This window comes from Papaver somniferum, unplaced genomic scaffold (assembly GCF_003573695.1).
Source record: "Papaver somniferum cultivar HN1 unplaced genomic scaffold, ASM357369v1 unplaced-scaffold_77, whole genome shotgun sequence".
NCBI classification, from domain to species: Eukaryota; Viridiplantae; Streptophyta; class Magnoliopsida; order Ranunculales; family Papaveraceae; genus Papaver; species Papaver somniferum.
Genome location: NW_020650637.1, coordinates 253,944 through 276,532, shown reverse-complemented (window position 1 = coordinate 276,532; position 22,589 = coordinate 253,944).

Here is a 22,589-nt window from a genome sequence, read left to right as displayed (position 1 = left end):
AGTGATGCCATATGTAATGAATGACAACTAGGTGACAACTAAGAGTTAGAAATACAGGTAGTCCTTGTCAGTAGTATTATAATGAAAGCTTGTAAATAAGCTTCTTCCTTTCTTGTAGAATCGATCTATTTGGCAATACAATGAACCACTAGTCTTCAGATGTTTCATGGTATCAGATACCAAAAGAGAATTCGACTTCTTTCTATGATCCTGAAATTCTTCAAACCTCTATTAATGGAGTTTCTTTATCTTCCACTGCAACTCTATACCACCACGATTACCACAACAACAATTACTACAACTACACTTGCACCACCAAAAATCAAAAATCAATAACCTACAACTAAACCTGAAGAGAAATTTTGACTTTCTCATACAACTACAATCTCATCAACTTCATTTCAATTCTGATTTCAAATCAGATGAACACAAACCACAACCTACAACAAAATTTTCTTTTTTGATTACATAACCTAAAGAGGGATTTTGACTCACTCAAACAATTACTCACTACATCATTACAACCTCCACCACCGCCATCATCAATAATATACAGAGACATTTTTTAGATTTTTTTCAAGATTTTTTTTCTAGTTGCAATTTTCATACAAATTCATTTTCTGTATCTGATTTGGATGATGTTGGTAATGTCAATTTATGATCTCCTACTGCACTAACGAGTCTAGGTTTACATCTCTTCATCTGATTTACTTCTGTTTCAAGAGTTTTTGAAGATATTTTTTTGGGATGAAGATTTTTTATTGAGTGATTCTTGTTCAACTCGGTGAAGACTCGTGTTTAACCAGTGATGTTCATCAATAACATGCAAACTTGTTGTTAATTAAAGATAAGTTCTCTCACCTTTCCGATCCGATTTATATATTGTTCCATCTTCTTTGAGAGCTCATTGAAGATATGTTTTTCCTAAAAATTGTAAGTACAATGGATTCTTCATCCAAGATAGTGCTTGTGGAAATCAATTTCTAGATCATTTTTACATTGTATTTCAGTTTAGTGAACATCTGTGATTTTTCATCATATTGATGAAAAACTCGGTATTGATGTGAATATCAATATTCTGCGGAGCACGCGTCATGGTTTCAGTGGTCGCATGTAAGATAACCGTGTATCCCTCGCTATTCAGAGAAACCTGAGTAGCAGAAGACACCTTCGCAGATCTACTTTATCTTATCCCAAGAAGGGATACGTCGACGACCAAGATAGGAAAGTAAATCCTAGTATAAAAAGAGGCAGCTGGCGAAGGGACATAGGTGGATTACATATCTAATCGGCATTAAATGCACAAATCTCTTATATACACGCTTAATCAAAGCACGTGGACATAGATGAGGTGGTAGAGTCTGACTGGCGAAGGTTAGCGGTGAGCAAAGGTACAATCTGTACTGAGGCTGGGAAGTTCCTGAAGGAACGTGGGTCAACTGAGGTGGCAGAGTCCTACTGGATAAAGCATGCGGTGAACGAAGGTACCATTTGTACGAAAGGTATGTACAATGGATCCAAAGACAACAAAGATATACCTGGAGCAGAAGGGGCTATAAATACCAAGCTTCACCAACAAACCAAGGGCATTCAATATATAGGATAAGAATACCTAGTCTTAAGCTTATACCTCTTTAATGTTTAGAACTTAAGTATTTACTTCAACTTGAGTTCTCTCTATTACTTTGGGAAGCATTTAAGATATTTGTAACCACCACAACTTAATACAAACAATCACTCATTACCCCGTGGACGTAGACAAAAGTCGAACTATGTAATCTCTTGTGTCTCATGATAACTTAGTAGCATTTACATTATATTCGTGTTCTTCGTTATTATTGTGATCTTGAATACCTTTTATTACTTAGCATTATCAGTTCGACAGAGATATCAATACTACTTAGTATCTGATTCTCTGAGCTCTATCCATTACATAGACTATGGGAAAATTAGTAGTCTCATTTTGGCGCTAGAAAGTTTTTCTCACCATCTTGAGTTTTTATGTTCCTTTATTTTTAACTTACGCATATTCTTTAACGAAGAGATCTGAGTTCTACAACGATGAATCTCACTTTCTAGTGATTTGTTCATCTGTTATTAACGTAAGTTCTTTGATTTCATAACCTCTAAAGACTTGCAATCTTACTGCTATACAAAGTTTTCTGCAAAAACGCACTCACAAAACATTAAAACTTTTGTTTTATACTAAAAACAACTTTTCCCGAAAGAGTATCCTTTGGATCTGAGTACCTCGGAGCAGTAAGGAATCTCAGTGAGAATTTTAAGGAGAAAAGGTATTACAAGGCATTTAATAACCTATTTTTCTTGGGAGATCTGACACCCTTTATAATTGTTTTCAACATTTAAGGTTTTTTTTCCCAAAGGTGTCAGAAGAAATTAAATACCCATATTTTTAGACGTCGTTCCATTACTTTTTCTGAAAAAGTTGCTTAGTCGTCTTCTGTGTCAGAGCCTTAATTGTTGCTTCTAACGAAGGCATCCAAGCAACAAATTTTTTTTCAGTTTTTCTGTGTCATCATGATAACTAGAGACCGAAGGCATGCAGAAACCAAATTATGTAGCAACAAGCTCACGACCAGCGGTTACGAAAGGCAGATCTCAAAAACCATCTCAAGGGAATCAAAGAAATAAAAACGAGGACGGAAAAAGCGAAATAACAAGAAGAAAAACTACTAACAAACCACATACCCCTGCTGAAGGGATGGGGCAAACATCGGGAGCACAACCACTTTAAGGCATGCCATTACTGGAGAATCCAAATATAACAAAGCCACCTGAGGCCAATGCAGGGTTACCCAGAACCTTAGCTCCTACGGGACGAGGGATGAGAAACTTAACTCTAATCCAGCTAGATCCCGACGCTTTGGTAATCGAAGGAGTGGATAACTCTAAGGATCCGGTCGACAGCACTCCTCTGGGTGGTGGAATCCACAATGAAGATCAAATGGAAGTACAAATAGCAGCTTTGCTACTCCGTAACAAGGAGCACGAGGATGTAATGTACGTAATGGCTCAGGAAACTCACCCTCCGTTAAAGAGGCGCGAGAATGGAGCTATCTCAGGAAGACGAATGGTGGATCTTAACCCACTAGGGGGAGCCAGGAATACACAGCACGATCCAGATGAGACGGATTCAACTTACAATCCTGCTCAGTCCTACTATGGTGAGGCATTTTCCAGAGATGCTCACAATGTGAACATGGTCACGGAGCAAATGGAGAAGATGCGGAAATATATACGAAGACTAAAAACCGACTTCAGCGGTTCTTCGCTCGTCTGGTACGGGAGGTAAACTTCTAAAAACCCGCGAATATCCTGCAAGCGGGTTTACTGTTTGCCTTAAGGTGAATATATGCTGAGGATTTGAATTGTACTGTCTTTATTTTCCTAGTAAAGGGAAAGGCTTGGCCAATATAAGATAAGGGTTCGGATTTCATCACCGCTCCCTTCTTGCCCGCCTTAGGAAAACAAAACCGAACGCGAACCTAAGCCTTAAAATTTGGAATAGAACGAGACCGATAGGGTAACGAGCTTAATAGGAAACTTGTTCGAAAAATATTGGTTGCTCTTTAAGCACACTTCAAAGTTCATGATGGTCTCTGTGGGTTGAATGCGTGACTGCGCCGCCTTCTAATGCGGTGAGGCCTTGGGTATCAAAGCTCTTAAGCTTCCCTTGCCTCGATTCAACTTACTTTGACTCGGATTGATTCCAGAGGGGTGTGCTCAAATTGCAACGAATTCCCTTTCGAAAGATAGAAGCTGGTCTAGAAACAATCTAAGTAGAGCCATCATGCTTTTTGTTTGCTAGATTTTATAGGTTTGATTTGTTTGAGTCGGCCTTGTTTGTGATTGTGTAGAATTCCCTTTCAATTAAGAATGTCGAATTGGTATGATAGAAGCCAATACAATGAGTATCGACCTGAATTTGAATATGGACATCATCAGTTTTATGACCATAGTGTGAATAGTGGTTGGGAACGCCAACCTTTTGAAGGTTATGGGTCATACCATGGTGAGCCCAATTACTATACACACGTGCATCAGTCATACGAGCAAGAAGATTATAGTACTAGTTCTTCATCTCTAGAGGATACAATCAAACTATTGAAAAGTAATCCTTATTATGATCCTTCAGTTCCTATTCCTTATTTAGAGGAGACTCTCAGGAATTTAACAGAGTCATCACGTAAGTTAACTGAATCGACGTATAAATTAGATGAGGTGAACAACGTAGTTATGGATGAAAGGACTGCAGGAACGACTGAATCTTCTTTGGAAGATATCCTCCATATGTTAAGTGAAAACTTAGATCCAACCCTTAGGTAGCTTTCCTTAGAAGAGACCCTTGAGAGGATAACTGAGTCGACACGTAAACTTGAGTTAGAGACGAACGAAAGTATTGCTCGAAATAATCTAAATCTCTAAAATAGTGTTTCCAATCTTACCTTTGATATCAATAGTGAATATCTGCCTGATTTAGAGGACAAGGTTAGAATAAAAGACACTACTTATTTAGATAAGGTTCAATCATCTTCATACTATTATGATGACGAGGATAGTAGTAATGAAGAATCTGAAATATGTAGGCATAGTGATCAGGAATCTAGTAATCCAATCGAGCTTTATAGTGATTATATTATTTCTAGTTCAAATCCAAATAATTTTTATGATTATTCACCTATTCAAAAGGATGAGGATTTGATTAGGGATACCACCGTTTTAGACGATGTAGTTTTTTCTTTTGATCACAAAGCCGATAGAGGTTTAGAGGAACGGGTTTATTCCGAAAATGTTGTTTTAGAGTCTAGCGACTTAGAAACAATAAATCTAGACGAAGAAGATAGACCCGTAGAGATGAGTAAAGATGCACTACCAGATAATAACTTAGAAGAATCAATTGACCATTTCCAAGAATCTGATGATCTAGAAATGATGGAGATTGTGACTAGTCTATTTAGAGACACTTAAAACTCTAAGTTTGGGGGTGATTATCACTTCCCGAGTGCCGTACCTTTAACTCTTAGAAAGTCCCCTCACATAGGACTTGATATCCATGCCTCAACCATCTTACAAGATTACCTTCATACTCGTTTTCCTGAACCTCATGATGTCCATGTACAAGTTCAGTCGTTAGAAACCCATCCTCTGGTTGATGTAGTTTGCCAGGCTATGATACCCAGATTGACTTTGTCTTCCCACCAAATAGTTTTTTTCCAACTGTGGGAACATATAGATTTCAAATGTGTCGAATATTAAGTTGTGAGACTAAACCTAAATGCCTTAGAAAATTAGAATTGACACATTTTCCTTATGAATGACCACTACTCTCACTGTGGTCAACTATGTATGTCATATTTGATTGACTTAGAGGATCCAAAATTATTTAGGTTATTACTTCATGATTCTAAGTTCTTATTTGAGTTTCTGCAGACTTTAAGACCTATTGATTCGGATCCCATCTATGAAGAAACACAACCAATGAAAATATTCTATTTAGACCCTTTCATAGAACCTGAACCTGAGCCGCAATTAGCGATAGTTATCAGGAAACTAGGTAAGGGCATGCTAGTCTTGTCCATTTTCTTGGTTCACTGCAGTTTCCTTTTGTCAGCTCTTTTTGGTTTTAAAGACCCACGGTTATTCCGGCTACTGTTATACGGTTCGAGTTGACTAAACCTTTCCCAAGTCTGGCTGAAGAATTTAAACTTAGCACTTCTTGGGAGGTAACCCAATCTCATGCAACACGGTAATATCCTTCCTTAACTCTTTTGCTTCAAATGGTAACAGTTTCTCCTTGTTCATGCTTTTAGTTTCATCTTTAGAACATTGAGGACAATGTTAGATTTAAGTTTGGGGGTATGGGAGAAACTTTTTAGTTGCAATAAATAGACTCCAGAGCCTAGAAATTTATGCCTAGTAAGGATAGCACTAACCAATCTAAGTGGATGGAAGCATCTTGGTTATAGGAGTTGAGGAACCAATCTGATTAGATGGAAACATCTATAAAGTCTATTCATAAAAGCACAGAGCTCAGGTGTTAGAATTTAAAAACAAAAAAAAAAAAACATGGTAGTTTCGCCATATCTCGTCGAATCCCAATCCTTCTGTTTTTATTTTTCTTTAAGTGATTTGGTGGGGTACACGATTCAAGTTGTTACCAATGCTAGGGTGGAATAGAGTGACTGAGATACCCAAAAAAAAAAAGAAAAAAAAATTTTGAGACCTGGCCATTAGACCAAACGGAATAAAATTCAATAAAGTAAACCACTGGTACCCTTGTATACGTCAGTTGTGTTGACCTAGAGTCAAGATTATTGATCACTGGTCCCCTTGTATATGCCAGTTTGTTTATATTAGTCAGACCGGTATCTCAGTCATTTAGGTTAGGTTCACCTTGGCAGAGGCCTTCAGACAGATATGGGAAACACCATCACTTAGAACCATCTATTTTCTCTTTATCCATCTTCTTAATCTTTCCATGTGATTGGTTGACTCCGGTTATGATGTACAGAAACTATCTGAGTAGAGCTCTGTCACTTTACATGAATTTTAGTATGCTTGAGTGTAAACTCGCGTACAACAATTGGAATTTCGTATCAGGGTTCTTCCTCTTAGAGTCAATAATTGTATGCCAACCGAGGAGGTTCTTTAGTGCTTTCTAAGATTTTTCCTAAATATCTAGAGTCTGGAGTATTGGTTTTGTGGGTACACCTCTGGTAAACCCTCCCGAGTTTATAACTCGGTCTTTTTATTTTCTAGAATAAATTTGCTCGAGGACTAGCAAATAATAAGTCTGGGGGTATTTGATAGACACATTTTTGTGTCTAATATGTCTCAATTGTATGTATTGTTAGTGCTCGATTTTATATTTATTGTGTTATTTTATGTCTTTGTAGGAAATTTTAGAGAAATAAGCCCTTGCGGCGAAGTGGGCTCAATAAGTGATGTTTTACACCCCGGAGAGAAGTACTAAAGGCACCCCAGAAATGCACCGAAGGCACCCCAGAAATGTGCCGGAAACATCCCAGAAATGTCCCGGGGGAACCTAGAAAAAATTACTATTTCCACCCAAATTACTATTCGCACCCCAGCACTTTGGATAAGGGGCGACCTTCTTCCAAAATTCAAAAAAACAAATTTTGGCGGGAAGATATTTTTCTCTCTGGCAGAATTTTCGATGGATTTTTGATGGTGTTCTAGGGATATTCAATGGCTGAAATTTGGTAGGATGTTGTTAATTATCCTGAGGAACATATTGTGGGTATCGAATTTGTCTGGAATTGTCTAGGGAAGCCACGAGCTCAAAACAGAGCTGCACGTACAGGGAAGAGACAATCTCGAGTTTTGGAAGGATTTAAGCGTGTTCTGATGATGTGTCAAGGTTCGAGCAGCACTATGGGTTATGACTAAATGATTTTGAACGTGCTGGGGGACATATAACGCGTGAAGAATCTATTCCAGGAAATTTCTGTTCGAGAAAATAAAGAAAATATTCCTAGTTATGAAGATCTTTTACGAGTTATTGAGAAGGATTCGGGGCTCCTGTTGAGTATAAAAAGTCTTCTGGGGTCAATTAGAAAGTCTGTCGAGTGTTGGGAGGAGGGAAGAGAGCTAGCAGAGTCGAGAATCATCAACTCTCTCTGCTGCTGCTGCTGTTCATGATGAAGATGAAGAACGTGAAGAACAGACTGCTGAAGACAGTCGTATATTAACAGTGATAGGGGCCGTCGTATTGTGGGTCGTAAAACGCGACTACGACATCTTTTTCCTCTTATCGTTTTCTTTTTGTCACGGTGAACAGCGCCTTTGCAACAGTTATTTCTGTTGCAATTTTTCTGTTCACTTGTTTTACTCCTTTTAATCAACTTTTTGAGCTTAATACATGTATTTTGAGATTATGATTAATATGAGGAGCTAAACCCCAACACTGGGGTGACGGAGGAAGCCTTATTTCACACTTGGGTAATTATATTTAATTCTTTTCATGACTTTTGCACTAATTTTAATTGAATTAAGATTTTAATTAATTATTTGTGATTTTATTAGATGGAGCATGCTTAGTCCTAGGGATTCTTGATGCGCCATGCTTACAAAATACAAATAATATTTTTATAGAATCTACTTTGGAAATAAATTATAGTCAATATATTTTATATATTTTTCGAGCTTTTATTGATAAAAGAATTATTATTTGAACCTTAGTAATGAATTTGGCGGAATCCTAAGCTCTAGTAACTCTTGCACCATTGTCAATATTATTGTATATATAATATTTATTAAATCTAGAAATCTTTTACCTTCACAAGTCTGATACGAATCCATTTTTACCACTATTACTATAACCCCGGAAAATCTATAATCATTTTGGCGCCTCCGACGCGGATTTGTTTTTAGGCAGAATTTTTTTTTAGGGTTTATTATTTTTTTTTCTTTGTTCTTTTTTACGTTCTTTGGGTATTTGTCTATGTGATACATGTTTTGAGGCATGGATCGAATAAAAAAAAAAGAAGAAGAAGTTGTCAAAGATTTTTGGCGATTTCATAAAGACTAGGAGCAAAGCTTAAAGCAAAAAGAACGGAAAGAAGACGAAGAATTTATTTTTTTTATTATAATTTTGTTTTATTTATTTATTATTATTATTAATTTTTTTAGAAACTGTAATTAAGGTTTTTATTTTTGTAATTTTTTTTTTTATTTTGGACATTGAACATTGGACATTTTTTTAAACCCTACGGACGGCGATTACTATATCGTCTCGGCCCCTCGGGTTCGCACATTGACACCGGAGTCAGTGGCCCGAGTCGACTTCATCGGTTCTTCGCTCGTCTGGTACGGGAGGTAAACTTCTAAAAACCTGCGAATCTCCTGCAAGCGGGTTTACTGTTTGCCTTAAGGTGAATATATGCTGAGGATTTGAATTGTACTGTCTTTATTTTCCTAGTAAAGGGAAAGGCTTGGACAATATAAGATAAGGGTTCGGATTTCATCACCGCTCCCTTCTTGCCCGCCTAAGGAAAACAAAACCGAACGCGAACCTAAGCCTTAAAATTTGGAATAGAACGAGACCGATAGGGTAACGAGCTTAATAGGAAACTCGTTCGAAAAATATTGGTTGCTCTTTAAGCACACTTCAAAGTTCATGATGGTCTCTGTGAGTTGAATGCGTGACTGCGCCGCCTTCTAATGCGGTGAGGCATTGGGTATCAAAGCTCTTAAGCTTCCCTCGCCTTGATTCAACTTACTTTGACTCGGATTGATTCCAGAGGGGTGTGCTCAAATTGCAACGAATTCCCTTTCGAAAGATAGAAGCTGGTCTAGAAACAATCTAAGTGGATCCATCATGCTTTTTGTTTGCTAGATTTTATAGGTTTGATTTGGTTGAGTCGGCCTTGTTTGTGATTATGTAGAATTCCCTTGCAATTAAGAATGTCGAACTGGTATGATAGAAGCCAATACAATGAGTATCGACCTGAATTTGAATATGGACATCATCAGTTTTATGACCATAGTGTGAATAGTGGTTGGGAACGCCAACCTTTTGAAGGTTATGGGTCATACCATGGTGAGCCCAATTACTATACACACGTGCATCAGTCATACGAGCAAGAAGATTATAGTACTAGTTCTTCGTCTCTAGAGGATACAATAAAACTATTGAAAAGTAGTCCTTATTATGATCCTTTAGTTCCTATTCCTTCTTTAGAGGAGACTCTCAGGAATTTAACAGAGTCATCACGTAAGTTAACTGAATCGACGTATAAATTAGATGAGGTGAACAACGTAGTTATGGATGAAAGGACTGCAGGAACGACTGAATCTTCTTTGGAAGATATCCTCCATATGTTAAGTGAAAACTTATATCCAACCCTTAGGGAGCTTTCCTTAGAAGAGACCCTTGAGAGGATAACTGAGTCGACACGTAAACTTGAGTTAGAGAAGAACGAAAGTATTGCTCGAAATAATTTAAATCTCTAAAATAGTGTTTCCAATCTTACCTTTAATATCAATAGTGAATATCTGCCTGATTTAGAGGACGAGGTTAGAATAAAAGACACTACTTATTTAGATAAGGTTCAATCATCTTCATGCTATTATGATGACGAGGATAGTAGTAATGAAGAATCTGAAATATGTAGGCATAGTGATCAGGAATCTAGTAATCCAATCGAGCTTTATAGTGATTATATTATTTCTAGTTCAAATCCAAATAATTTTTATGATTATTCACCTATTCAAAAGGATGAGGATTTGATTAGGGATACCACCGTTTTAGACGATGTAATTTTTTCTTTTGATCACGAAGACGATAGCGGTTTAGAGGAACGGGTTTATTCCGAAAATGTTGTTTTAGAGTCTAGCGACTTAGAAACAATAAATCTAGACGAAGAAGATAGACCCGTAGATATGAGTAAAGATGCACTACTAGATAATAACTTAGAAGAATCAATTGACCATTTCCAAGAATCTGATGATCTAGAAATGAGGGAGATTGTGACTAGTCTATTTAGAGACACTGAAAACTCTAAGTTTGGGGGTGATTATCACTTCCCTAGTGTCGTATCTTTAACTCTTAGAAATTCCCCTCACATAGGACTTGATATCCATGCCTCAACCATCTTACAAGATTACCTTCATACTCGTTTTCCTGAACCTCATGATGTCCAGGAACAAGTTCAGTCGTTAAAAACCCATCCTCTGGTTGATGTAGTTTTCCCAGGATATGATACCCAGATTGACTTTGTCTTCCCACCAAATAGTTTTTTTCCAACTGTGGGAACATATAGATTTCAAATGTGTCGAATATTAAGTTGTGAGACTAAACCTAAATGCCTTAGAAAATTAGAATTGACACATTTGCCTAAGAATGACCACTACTTTCACTGTGGTCAACTATGTAAGTCATATCTGATTGACTTAGAGGATCCGAAATTATTTAGGTTATTACTTCATGATTCTAAGTTCTTATTTCAGTTTCTGCAGACTCTAAGACATATTGATTCAGATCCCATCTATGAAGAAACACAACCAATGAAAATATTCTATTTTGACCCTTTCATAGAACCTGAACCTGAGACGCAATTAGCGATAGTTATCAGGAAACTAGGTAAGGGCATGCTAGTCTTGTCCATTTTCTTGGTTCAATGCAGTTTCCTTTTGTCATCTCTTTTTGGTTTTAAAGACCCACAGTTATTCCGGCTACTGTTATACGGTTCGAGTTGACTAAACCTTTCCTAAGTATGGCTGAAGACTTTAGACTTAGCACTTCTTGGGAGGTAACCCAATCTCATGCAACACGGTAATATCCTTCCTTAACTCTTTTGCTTCAAATGGTAACAGTTTCTCCTTGTTCATGCTTTTAGTTTCATCTTTAGAACATTGAGGACAATGTTAGATTTAAGTTTGGGGGTATGGGAGAAACTTTTTAGTTGCAATAAATAGACTCCAGAGCCTAGAAATTTATGCCTATTAAGGATAACACTAACCAATCTAAGTGGATGGAAGCATCTTGGTTATAGGAGTTGAGGAACCAATCTGATTAGATGGAAACATCTATAAAGTCTATTCATAAAAGCACAGAGCTCAGGTGTTAGAATTTAAAAACAAAAAAAAAAAACATGGTAGTTTCGCCATATCTCGTCGAATCCCAATCCTTCTGTTTTTATTTTCTTTAAGTGATTTGGTGGGGTACACGATTCAAGTTGTTACCAATGCTAGGGTGGAATAGAGTGACTGAGATACCCAAAAAAAAAAGAAAAAAAAATTGAGACCTGGCCATTAGACCAAACGGAATAAAATTCAATAAAGTAAACCACTGGTACCCTTGTATACGCCAGTTGTGTTGACCTAGAGTTAACATTATTGATCACTGGTCCCCTTGTATATGCCAGTTTGTTGATATTAGTCAGACCGGTATCTCAGTCATTTAGGTTAGGTTCACCTTGGCAGAGGCCTTCAGACAGATATGGGAAACACCATCACTTAGAACCATCTATTTTCTCTTTATCCATCTTCTTAATCTTTCCATGTGATTGGTTGACTCCGGTTATGATGTCCAGAAACTATCTGAGTAGAGCTCTGTCACTTTATATGAATTTTAGTATGCTTGAGTGTAAACTCGTGTACAACAATTGGAATTTCGTATCAGGGTTCTTCCTCTTAGAGTCAATAATTGTATGCCAACCGAGGAGGTTCTTTAGTGCTTTCTAAGATTTTTCCTAAATATCTAGAGTCTGGAGTATTGGTTTTGTGGGTACACCTCTGGTAAACCCTCCCGAGTTTATAACTCGGTCTTTTTATTTTCTAGAATTAAATTTGCTCGAGGACTAGCAAATAATAAGTCTGGGGGTATTTGATTGACAATTTTTGTGTCTAATATGTCTCAATTGTATGTATTGTTAGTGCTCGATTTTATATTTATTGTGTTCTTTTATGTCTTTGTAGGAAATTTTAGAGAAATAAGCCCTTGCGGCGAAGTGGGCTCAATAAGTGATGTTTTACACCCCGGAGAGAAGTACTAAAGGCACCCCAGAAATGCACCGGAGGCACCCCAGAAATGTACCGGAAACATCCCAGAAATGTCCCGGGGGAACCTAGAAAAAATTACTATTTCCACCCAAATTACTATTCGCACCCCAGCACTTTGGATAAGGGGCGACCTTCTTCCAAAATTCAAAAAAAACAAATTTTGGCGGGAAGATATTTTTCTCTCTGGCAGAATTTTCGATTGATTTTTGATGGTGTTCTAGGGAGATTCAATGGCTGAAATTTGGTAGGATGTTGTTAATTAGCCTGAGGAAGATATTTTGGGTATCGAATTTGATCGAATTTGTCTGGAATTGGCTAGGGAAGCCACGAGATCAAAACAGAGCTGCACGTACAGGGAAGAGACAATCTCGAGTTCTGGAAGGATTTAAGCGTGTTCTGATGATGTGTCAAGGTTCGAGCAGCACTATGGGTTATGACTAAATGATTTGGAACGTGCTGGGGGACATATAACGCGTGAAGAATCTATTCCAGGAAATTTCTGTTCGAGAAAATAAAGAAAATATTCCGAGTTATGAAGATCTTTTACGAGTTATTGAGAAGGATTCATATTAGGAGAGTTATATTTATGGGCTCGAGACTGTTGGGTTGAGACCTAGGATTGAGACCCATCTTCACAGTCAGTTTGAGACCCATCTTCATAGTCTACTATCACAACTGTTATGGACAGTCCAATGCTTCAACTGTTATGGACAGTCCATTGTAAGGTCGAACTCTAGGGTCTAAAACTAGGGTTGTATATCTTGTATAAGAGGCAGATTGAATGAATGAAAGAGACACGAACTATTTTGATATATGTGTTTTACAAAATCTAACATGGCATCAAGAGCCAGAGTTGATTAACACGAATAAACCCTAGAACAGTAAACATGGCGGATGACACAGAATCATCTAAAAGTGGAAAAGAGGTAGAAAACAACATGCAAAAGAAGAAACCAGAATATCATCTGGGATCAAGTGATGGACCAGGGATTATCATCACACCTATTGTATTAAAGGGAGCAAACTATGATGAATGGGCTAGAGCAGTGAGAAGATCATTGATAGCCAAACGAAAATTTGGTTTTGTTGATGGAACCGTCAAAGAACCAACAGAACCTGAGGAGTTAGAGGAGTGGATTGCAGTGCATTCGATGCTGGTTTCTTGGATCAGCAATACATTGGAGACAAATATTAGATCAACGTTGGGGGATTATGATGATGCGAGCATGTTATGGACGCACTTGAAGAGGAGATTTTGTGTTGTAAGTGGAACTCGGATCTGCCAGTTGAAAGCTGCCTTAAGTGAATGCAAACAGAAGAAAACTGAGGAGGTTGCAGTGTACTATGGGAGATTGAACAAGATATGGGATGAGATGGTGACGTACATGAAGATACCAAAGTGTAGCTGTGGCCAGTGCACGTGTAACATTGCAACACAGGTTAGTACGTTGAGAGAAGAAGATTTCTTACACTATTTTTTGATTGGTTTGGATACCATGTATAGCTCCCTGCGTGAACAATTACTGGCAAGAGAACCACTACCATCTATAGATGTGTCTTATCAAGCTGTGGTTAATTCGGAACGTCTAAAATTGGGGGAAGGAGTTGTGTCGTCTCAGACACAGGAAAATGTTATGGCGTTCAAGGTTCAGTCAGATCAGCGTCCATACAATAATATGTATGATCCTAACAAATTTTGCAAGAATTGTAGCCGAGAAGGCCACTCACAGGAAGGGTGTTTTTAGCTGATTGGATACCCGGAATGGTGGGGTGACAGAGAAAGAGGTGGAAGAGGATATGGTCGAGGAGGCCGAACTGGTGGAAGAGCTGGTGGTAGAGGACGTGCTGGTGCCGGCTTTGTGAACAACAGAGGAGGTAGAGGACAAGACAATATACGTGCGCATAATTTGAACATCTCGGCAGCAACAACATCATCTCATCCTGCCACTGGATCTTCAGGAGATGCATCAGGACTGACAGGCGTGACTGCAAGTCAAGTTCAACAGGTTCTTGAATATTTAAATTCAAGAAAAATAAGTTCCCAACTCCAATGTAAGACAAATCAAACATCCTGGATTATAGACACAGGAGCTACAAATCATGTCACGTGTAAAAGAGATGATATGATAAATGTGAAAGATATTAGAGCATGTTCAGTGGGACTGCCGGACGGAAAATATGCTCACTATGAGAAAATAGGAACAATTATTCTTCCTGGTGGTTTGAGATTGGACAATGTGCTTTATGTGCCACAGATAACTTGTAACTTGATTTCTGTTACACAACTCATTGACGAGGTAGTATGTAATGTTCAATGTACTAACACTTTATGTCTTATACAGGACCGGTTGACGAGGAAGGTGATTGGAGTGGGTGAGCGACGAGGTGGACTATATATGTTCTGTGGTGTGCCTCCAGTTAAAGTGTTTACGGTGAGTGAAGATACGTATGAGCTGTGGCATCAGCGATTGGGACATCCATCAGAGAAAGTGTTACAACGGTTACCAGGTCTGGGTAGATTATTGAAGAAAAATAATGATGCGTGTGATATTTGTCCACGTGCAAAACATCGTAGAAGTAGTTTGAGCAAATCCAGTTGTAGTTTTGATTTGGTTCATATAGATTTATGGGGTCCTTATAAGACGTGCTCGTCTTCTGGAGCACAATATTTTTTGACAATAGTAGATGATTTTTCAAGAGGTGTGTGGATTTATTTAATTCAAAGCAAAACTGAGGTTGCAACGATATTTCTTAACTTTATTGCGCTTGTGAAACGTCAATTTGGTAAAGAAATCAAAATTGTTAGAAGTGATAATGGAACCGAATTTAATGCATTGCGTGGCTACTTTAAGACTAATGGAATAGTTTTTGAGACATCCTGTGTAGGAACACCTCAACAAAATGGAAGAGTTGAGAGAAAACATCAGCACATAATGAATGTGACAAGAGCTTTGAGGTTTCAAGCAAATTTACCGATCCGATTTTGGGGAGAATGTGCTTTGACAGCAGCGTATTTGATTAATCGTACGCCTACACCGGTTCTAAATAACAAAACTCCATATGAAATTCTATTTGGGAAACCGACACCATATAGTCAGTTGAAAGTATTTGGTTGCTTGTGTTATGCACATGATCAAAGTAGTAAAGGGGATAAGTTTGCAAGTCGAGGAAGAAGGTGCGTCTTTCTGGGTTATCCTTTTGGGAAGAAGGCATGGAAATTATATGACTTAGACAAGAGACAATTTTTAGTTTCAAGGGATGTAGAGTTTCATGAACATCAGTTTCCTTATATATCTAGGGTACCTGATCAGCCAACTGAGACAGTTCAGGCTAATAATGACGTGTGTTGGAGTGATGATGAAGAAATAGTGCAGCAAGAGAACCCAGAAGATAATACTGAGAACCCAATATACATTACTGAGAACCCGGAAGACAATACTGCGAACCCAGAATATATTACTGGGAACCAGGAAGGTATTACTGCGAACCCAGAAAACATTACAGAGAACCCGGAAGACATTACTGAGAACCCGGAAGATGATACTGAGAACCCAGAATATATTACTGAGAACCCTGTGGTCTCGAAGGAAGTGACGGAAGCTAGTATGGGTAAAGGAAGGAGACAGAAGATTCCGTCTAGTCGTCTCAAAGGTTTTTTAATGCACACTGTACGAAAAAATAGTCCATCTCATGCTCACTCTCCACAATCGTCATCCTCAGGTACGCCGTATCCTTTGACATATTATGTTAGTTGTGATAAATTCTCTACAGTTCATAAAAAGTTTCTTGCAGCAATTACTGCTGGGTCTGCGCCTAAAAATTTCAAAGAAGCCATGAAGTATCCAGGATGGCGTAAGGAAATGGCAGAAGAAATACGAGCTTTGGAAGAACAAGGAACATGGGAATTAGAAGAATTACCGCCGGGAAAGAAAGCTCTTGGTAGTAAATGGATTTACACAGAGAAGTATGATGAGAATGGACAGTTGGTGCGGCTCAAAGCTAGACTGGTGATCTTTGGGAATCATCAAGTAGAAGGGTTGGATTACAATGAGACATTTGCACCAGTGGCGAAAATGACGACAGTGCGGACTTTCCTAGCTGTGGCAGCAATTAAGAATTGGGAAGTGCATCAGATGGATGTACATAATGCATTTCTTCATGGAGACTTGGAAGAAGAAGTTTATATGAAAATACCACCTGGATTTTCTCAAAGTAAGTCTAATATGGTGTGTAGGATAAAAAAATCTTTATATGGTTTAAAGCAGGCTCCTCGGTGTTGGTTTGCAAAATTGTCTGCAGCTTTGAAGAATTATGGGTTTCGGCAATCATATTCTGATTATTCTCTTTTTATCATGACTAAGGGAAAAACCCAACTTAATGTTTTGGTCTATGTGGATGATTTGATTGTTGCGGGTAATGATTTAGTTGCGCTTGATCAATTCAAACTTTACTTGGGACAATGCTTCAAGATGAAAGATTTGGGAAAGTTGAAGTATTTTCTGGGTTTGGAGGTGGCACGGAGTGCACAAGGTTTTTATATGTGTCAACGCAAATATGCGTTGGATATCATCATGGAAGCAGGTTTATTAGCTGCAAAACCTGCAGAATTTCCAATGGAAACTAATCATCGTCTTTCTTTGGACAAAGGAGATTTGTTCACGGATGTGGAAAAATATCGAAGACTGATTGGGCGTTTAATCTATTTGTCCGTGACTCGGCCAGACCTAGCATATTCTGTTCATATTTTGTCTCAATTCATGCAACTGCCGAGAATAGCACATTGGGAAGCGGCTCTTCGTGTGGTTCGATATTTGAAGAAGAATCCTGGGCAAGGAATTCTGTTGCGCTCTGATAGTGGTCTTAATTTGAAAGGATGGTGTGACTCAGATTAGGCTGGTTGTCCCTTAACTAGACGCTCTTTGACGGGTTGGTTTGTTCTTCTTGGGTATTCTCCAATATCCTGGAAGACTAAGAAGCAACATACTGTTTCTCGTTCGTCAGCTGAAGCGGAATATAGATCTATGGAGGCGGCGACGTGTGAATTAAAATGGTTGAAAAAATTACTGGGTGATTTGGGAGTTCATCATCCACATGGAATGCGTCTTCTCTGTGATAGTCAATCGGCTTTGTATATTGCTCAGAATCCAGTTTTTCATGAACCAACAAAGCATATTGAAGTTGATTGTCATCTGGTTAGAGATGCTATCATGCAGAAGCTTATTACGCCTTCTTACACTCCTACAACAATGCAATTGGCGGATATTTTTACTAAATCTTTAGGGAAAGCTCAGTTTCAGTTTCTTATGTCCAAGATGGGAATGTGTGATCTCCATGCTCCGTCTTGAGGGAGGGTATTAGGAGAGTTATATTTATGGGCTCGAGACTGTTGGGTTGAGACCTAGGATTGAGACCCATCTTCACAGTCAGTTTGAGACCCATCTTCACAGTCTACTATCACAACTGTTATGGACAGTCCAATGCTTCAACAGTTATGGACAGTCCATTGTAAGGTCGAACTCTAGGGTCTAAAACTAGGGTTGTATATCTTGTATAAGAGGCAGATTGAATGAATGAAAGAGACACGAACTATTTTGATATATGTGTTTTACAAAATCTAACAATTTAGGGCTCCTGTTGAGTATAAAAAGTCTTCTGGGGTAAATTAGAAAGGCCAACCAACAAGGGGATCCCGCCAGTCAGCTTCCTTGCGCCTTACGGGTTTTACTCACCCGTGGACTCGCACACATGTCAGACTCCTTGGTCCGTGTTTCAAGACGGGCAGAATGGGGAACCCACAGGCCGACGCCGGGAGCACGTTGTTGCCGGAGGCACGCCGTGAGGCGCGTGCTGCCCACCACGATCGAGGCGACAACGTCTCCGCGGGCATGACTACATCCCGGTCTTGGGACGCCGCCTCAATCCGCGTCGGTCCGTACCCCGAGTCGATCGGCGGACCGGCTCATCACCGTTCCTCATCCGACTGGAGCACATCGCCGGCCCCCATCCGCTTCCCTCCCGACAATTTCAAGCACTCTTTGACTCTCTTTTCAAAGTCCTTTTCATCTTTCCCTCGCGGTACTTGTTCGCTATCGGTCTCTCGCCAGTATTTAGCCTTGGACGGAATTTATCGCCCGCTTTGGGCTGCATTCCCAAACAACCCGACTCGCCGACAGCGCCTCGTGGTGCGACAGGGTCCGAGCACGACGGGGCTCTCACCCTCTCAGGCGCCCCTTTCCAGGGGATTTGGGCCCGGTCCATCGCTGAGGACGCTTCTACAGACTACAATTCGGACAGCGAAGCCGTCCGATTCTCAAGTTGGGCTATTCCCGGTTCGCTCGCCGTTACTAGGGGAATCCTTGTAAGTTTCTTCTCCTCCGCTTATTGATATGCTTAAATTCAGCGGGTAGTCCCGCTTGACCTGGGGTCGCAGAGTGGGTGCCATATTTATGGCCCGATGGGTACCTTATGGTCCTTCAGGGTAAGCACAGCAGACATGGAGAACACGCCCTTGCTGTCCAAGTCCCAAATTTTGTAATCATATCCCCCACCAATAAGAGGCAAATTATCAACATCAATATTGCATCGTAACATCAATTCCTTAGTCTTTGGAGGAATAACCCAAGAGCCATCAAAAATAATATCACCAACTTTGGCCTTAAAATCATTAGGATCCTTTTTAGTGATGCCAAGTCTTTGCGCAATTGAAAAATCAGCACACCAATTATCAAAAAATAAGGAAGTATTAGCACCATTACCTATAATTGAGCGCGTATGCCTTTGCACAAATTTATGCACCAGTCTGATTCCTGGAAAAACCGAAGAACCCAACTTATAATCGATCAAGTTGTCATTTATCTTGAAATACTTCGCCTTCAAGAATCTGGCCCAAGTCTTATTAGAGTCACGAATCAAAACCCACAACTTCATAAGCATGGCCCTATTAACATCAATCGAATTCTTAAGACCAAGCCCACCTTCACGCCTAGAACGGCATAAATCATCATAAAGAACCGTAAAGTATTTACGCTTCTCAGCATCTCCAGACCACAAGAAATTTCGAATGGCCCTCTCAACTGACTTGATAGCCGTGCATGGACATTTATACACAGCCATGGAATGAAGCAAATAACTAGAAATCACTGATTTAATCAAAACTAGCCGAGCCTGAAAAGACAAGATCTTACCCTTCCAACCTGCCAGTTTATCCATAATATTATCCATTACTTGTCGAACATGAATATGACGCACAATCCCAGGTTTTAATTGGATTCCCAAATATTTATTTGGGAATAACGCCCTTTCCATGCCCATAAAGTTTGCAATAGCAAAATCACGAGAATGTTTGTCGCCACTATAATAGAACTTGCTTTTGGCATAACTAACGTATTGACCAGAAGCAAGTTGATACATACCAAGCATCTCCTTCAAATGCTGCAAACTGTGAAGATTACCTTTATAGAAAATAAGAATATCATCCGCAAAGAGTAAATGAGTTGGCGCCACACCTTTCTTTCTCACCATATGGTCCATACTTTTCGCTGCAAACAATATTTGTAGAAATGCAAATAATACATATATAGGGAAGGGACGTTGGTTGATAAGAAAATGCAAGTTTTCCTTACATTTCCTACGGGAAGCGAATGCCGCGACGCTTTGGCCTGCTTTTATGCATGCCAAATACGATTTATCAAATTTACTGGCATCACTGGCTAACAACCATGTGAGTAAGGCCAATGCCAGAGACCCATATTGCATCATTTAATACGATGAAGCTTCATTTGGGCAGGACCTTTTCAAGATGCGGCCCTAGGAGTTGGTGAATGATTTTTGGTCCCCAAAAAAGATTTGTAGAAATGCAAATAATACATATATAGGGAAGGGACGTTGGTTGAGAAGAAAATGCAAGTTTGCCTTGCATTTCCTACGGGAAGCGAATTCCGCGACGCTTTGGCATGCTTTTATGCATGCCAAATGCGATTTATCGAATTTATTGGCATCACTGTCTAAAAACCACGTGAGTAAGGCCAATGCCGGAGACCCATATTGCATCATCTGTCAGGATGAAGCTTCATTTGAAACGATGAAGCTTCATTTGGGCAGGGACATTGCAAGATGCGGCCTCGTGAGTTGGTGAATGATTTTTGGTTCCTAAAAAAGATTTATAGAAATACAAATAATACATATGTAGTGAAGGGACATTGGTTGAGAAGAAAACACAGGTTTTCCTTGCATTTCCCACGGGAAGCGAATGTCGCGACGCTTTTTCATGCATTTATGCGTGCCAAATGGGATTTATCGAATTATTGGCATCACTGGCTAACAACCACGTGAGTAAGGCCAATGCCGGAGACCCATATTGCATCATCTGTCACGATGAAGCTTCATTTGAAATGATGAAGCTTCATTTGGGCAGGGCCATTGTAAGATGCGGCCTCGGGAGTTGGTGAATGATTTTTGGTCCCTAAAAAAGATTTGTTGAAATGCAACTAATACATATATAGGGAAGGGACGTTGGTTGAGAAGAAAATGCAAGTTTTCCTTGCATTTCCTACGAGAAGCGAATGCCGCGATGCTTTGGCCTGCTTTTATGCATGCCAAATGTGATTTATCGAATTTACTGGCATCATTGGCTAACAACCATTTGAGTAAGGCCAATGCCGGAGACCTATATTGCATCATCTTCCACGATGAATCTTCATTTGACACGATAAAGCTTCATTTGGGCAGGACCTTTGCAAGATGCGGCCCTGGGAGTTGGTGAATGATTTTTTATCCCCTAATCTAATTTGTAGAAATGCAAATAAGACATATATAGGGAAGGGACGTTGGTCGGGAAAAGAGCACTAGTTGGCGCGGCATCAGTTGGCTCATCCTTATGCGCCAATTGTGTAAGTCCCCGGGTTGAATAAGATTCGGCGTTGCCTGGGTTTTTTCCCTTGCAAGACGAGACAGAAATTGTTGGTCAAAATATATTTTCACGCACAACGTGTTCGCTTGGAATGATTCTTCCCCGGTGCTCGTGCAAGATTGGCTTGCCTTAAGTGGCTTGGCTTGCTAGTTCTACTGGAGACGGTTGTTTCTTGATGGACAATACATGTTGGCGTATGAGTGGTGTTTGGTTCTTGTGTGCTGGTTGGATCTCCGCTCTGCGCGGCGAACGACAAGCCCGATTACCTCTTCAGTCCCGTCCCATGTTTTCTTTCGGGAAACACCTGTTTGGTTCCTGTGTTGCCTACCTATCGAGAAGGTATCGATTTTGTCCCTCGCTTCTATTGCCTCTCTCCCGCTCATGGGTGGCGCGAGATGGTACTCGACAAGGGTCTCGTGTTCTCATTTTTTGGTGATATTTATTATCCCGTTCTCATGGAGCATGATATGTTTTTGTTCTCTTGGATGCCGATGATGCCATTGGGAGATCGGAGTATTTTCCGAGCCCTAGAAAAACGATTTCCAAAATCGACTGCTATCTTCTCCCTCCTGTTGTACAGTGAAATCCCGACGACGGTCTGGGCCAGAAAATGGCGTCATTGAGGAATGCTACCTGGTTGATCCTGCCAGTAGTCATATGCTTGTCTCAAATATTAAGCCATGCATGTGTAAGTATGAACTAATTCAGACCGTGAAACTGCGAATGGCTCATTAAATCAGTTATAGTTTATTTGATGGTACTTGCTACTCGGATAACCGTAGTAATTCTAGAGATAATACGTGCAACAAACCCCGACTTCTGGAATGGATGCATTTATTAGATAAAAGGTCGACGCGGTCTTTCCCCGTTGCTCAGATGATTCATGATAACTTGACGGATCGCACGTCCTTTGTGCTGGCGACGCATCATTCAAATTTCTTCCCTATCAACTTTCGATGGTAGGATAGTGGCCTACTATGGTGGTGACGGGTGACGGAGAATTAGGGTTCGATTCCGGAGAGGGAGCCTGAGAAACTGCTACCACATCCAAGGAAGGCAGCAAGCGCGCAAATTACCCAATCCTAACACGGGGAGGTAGTGACAATAAATAACAATACCGGGCTCTTCGAGTCTG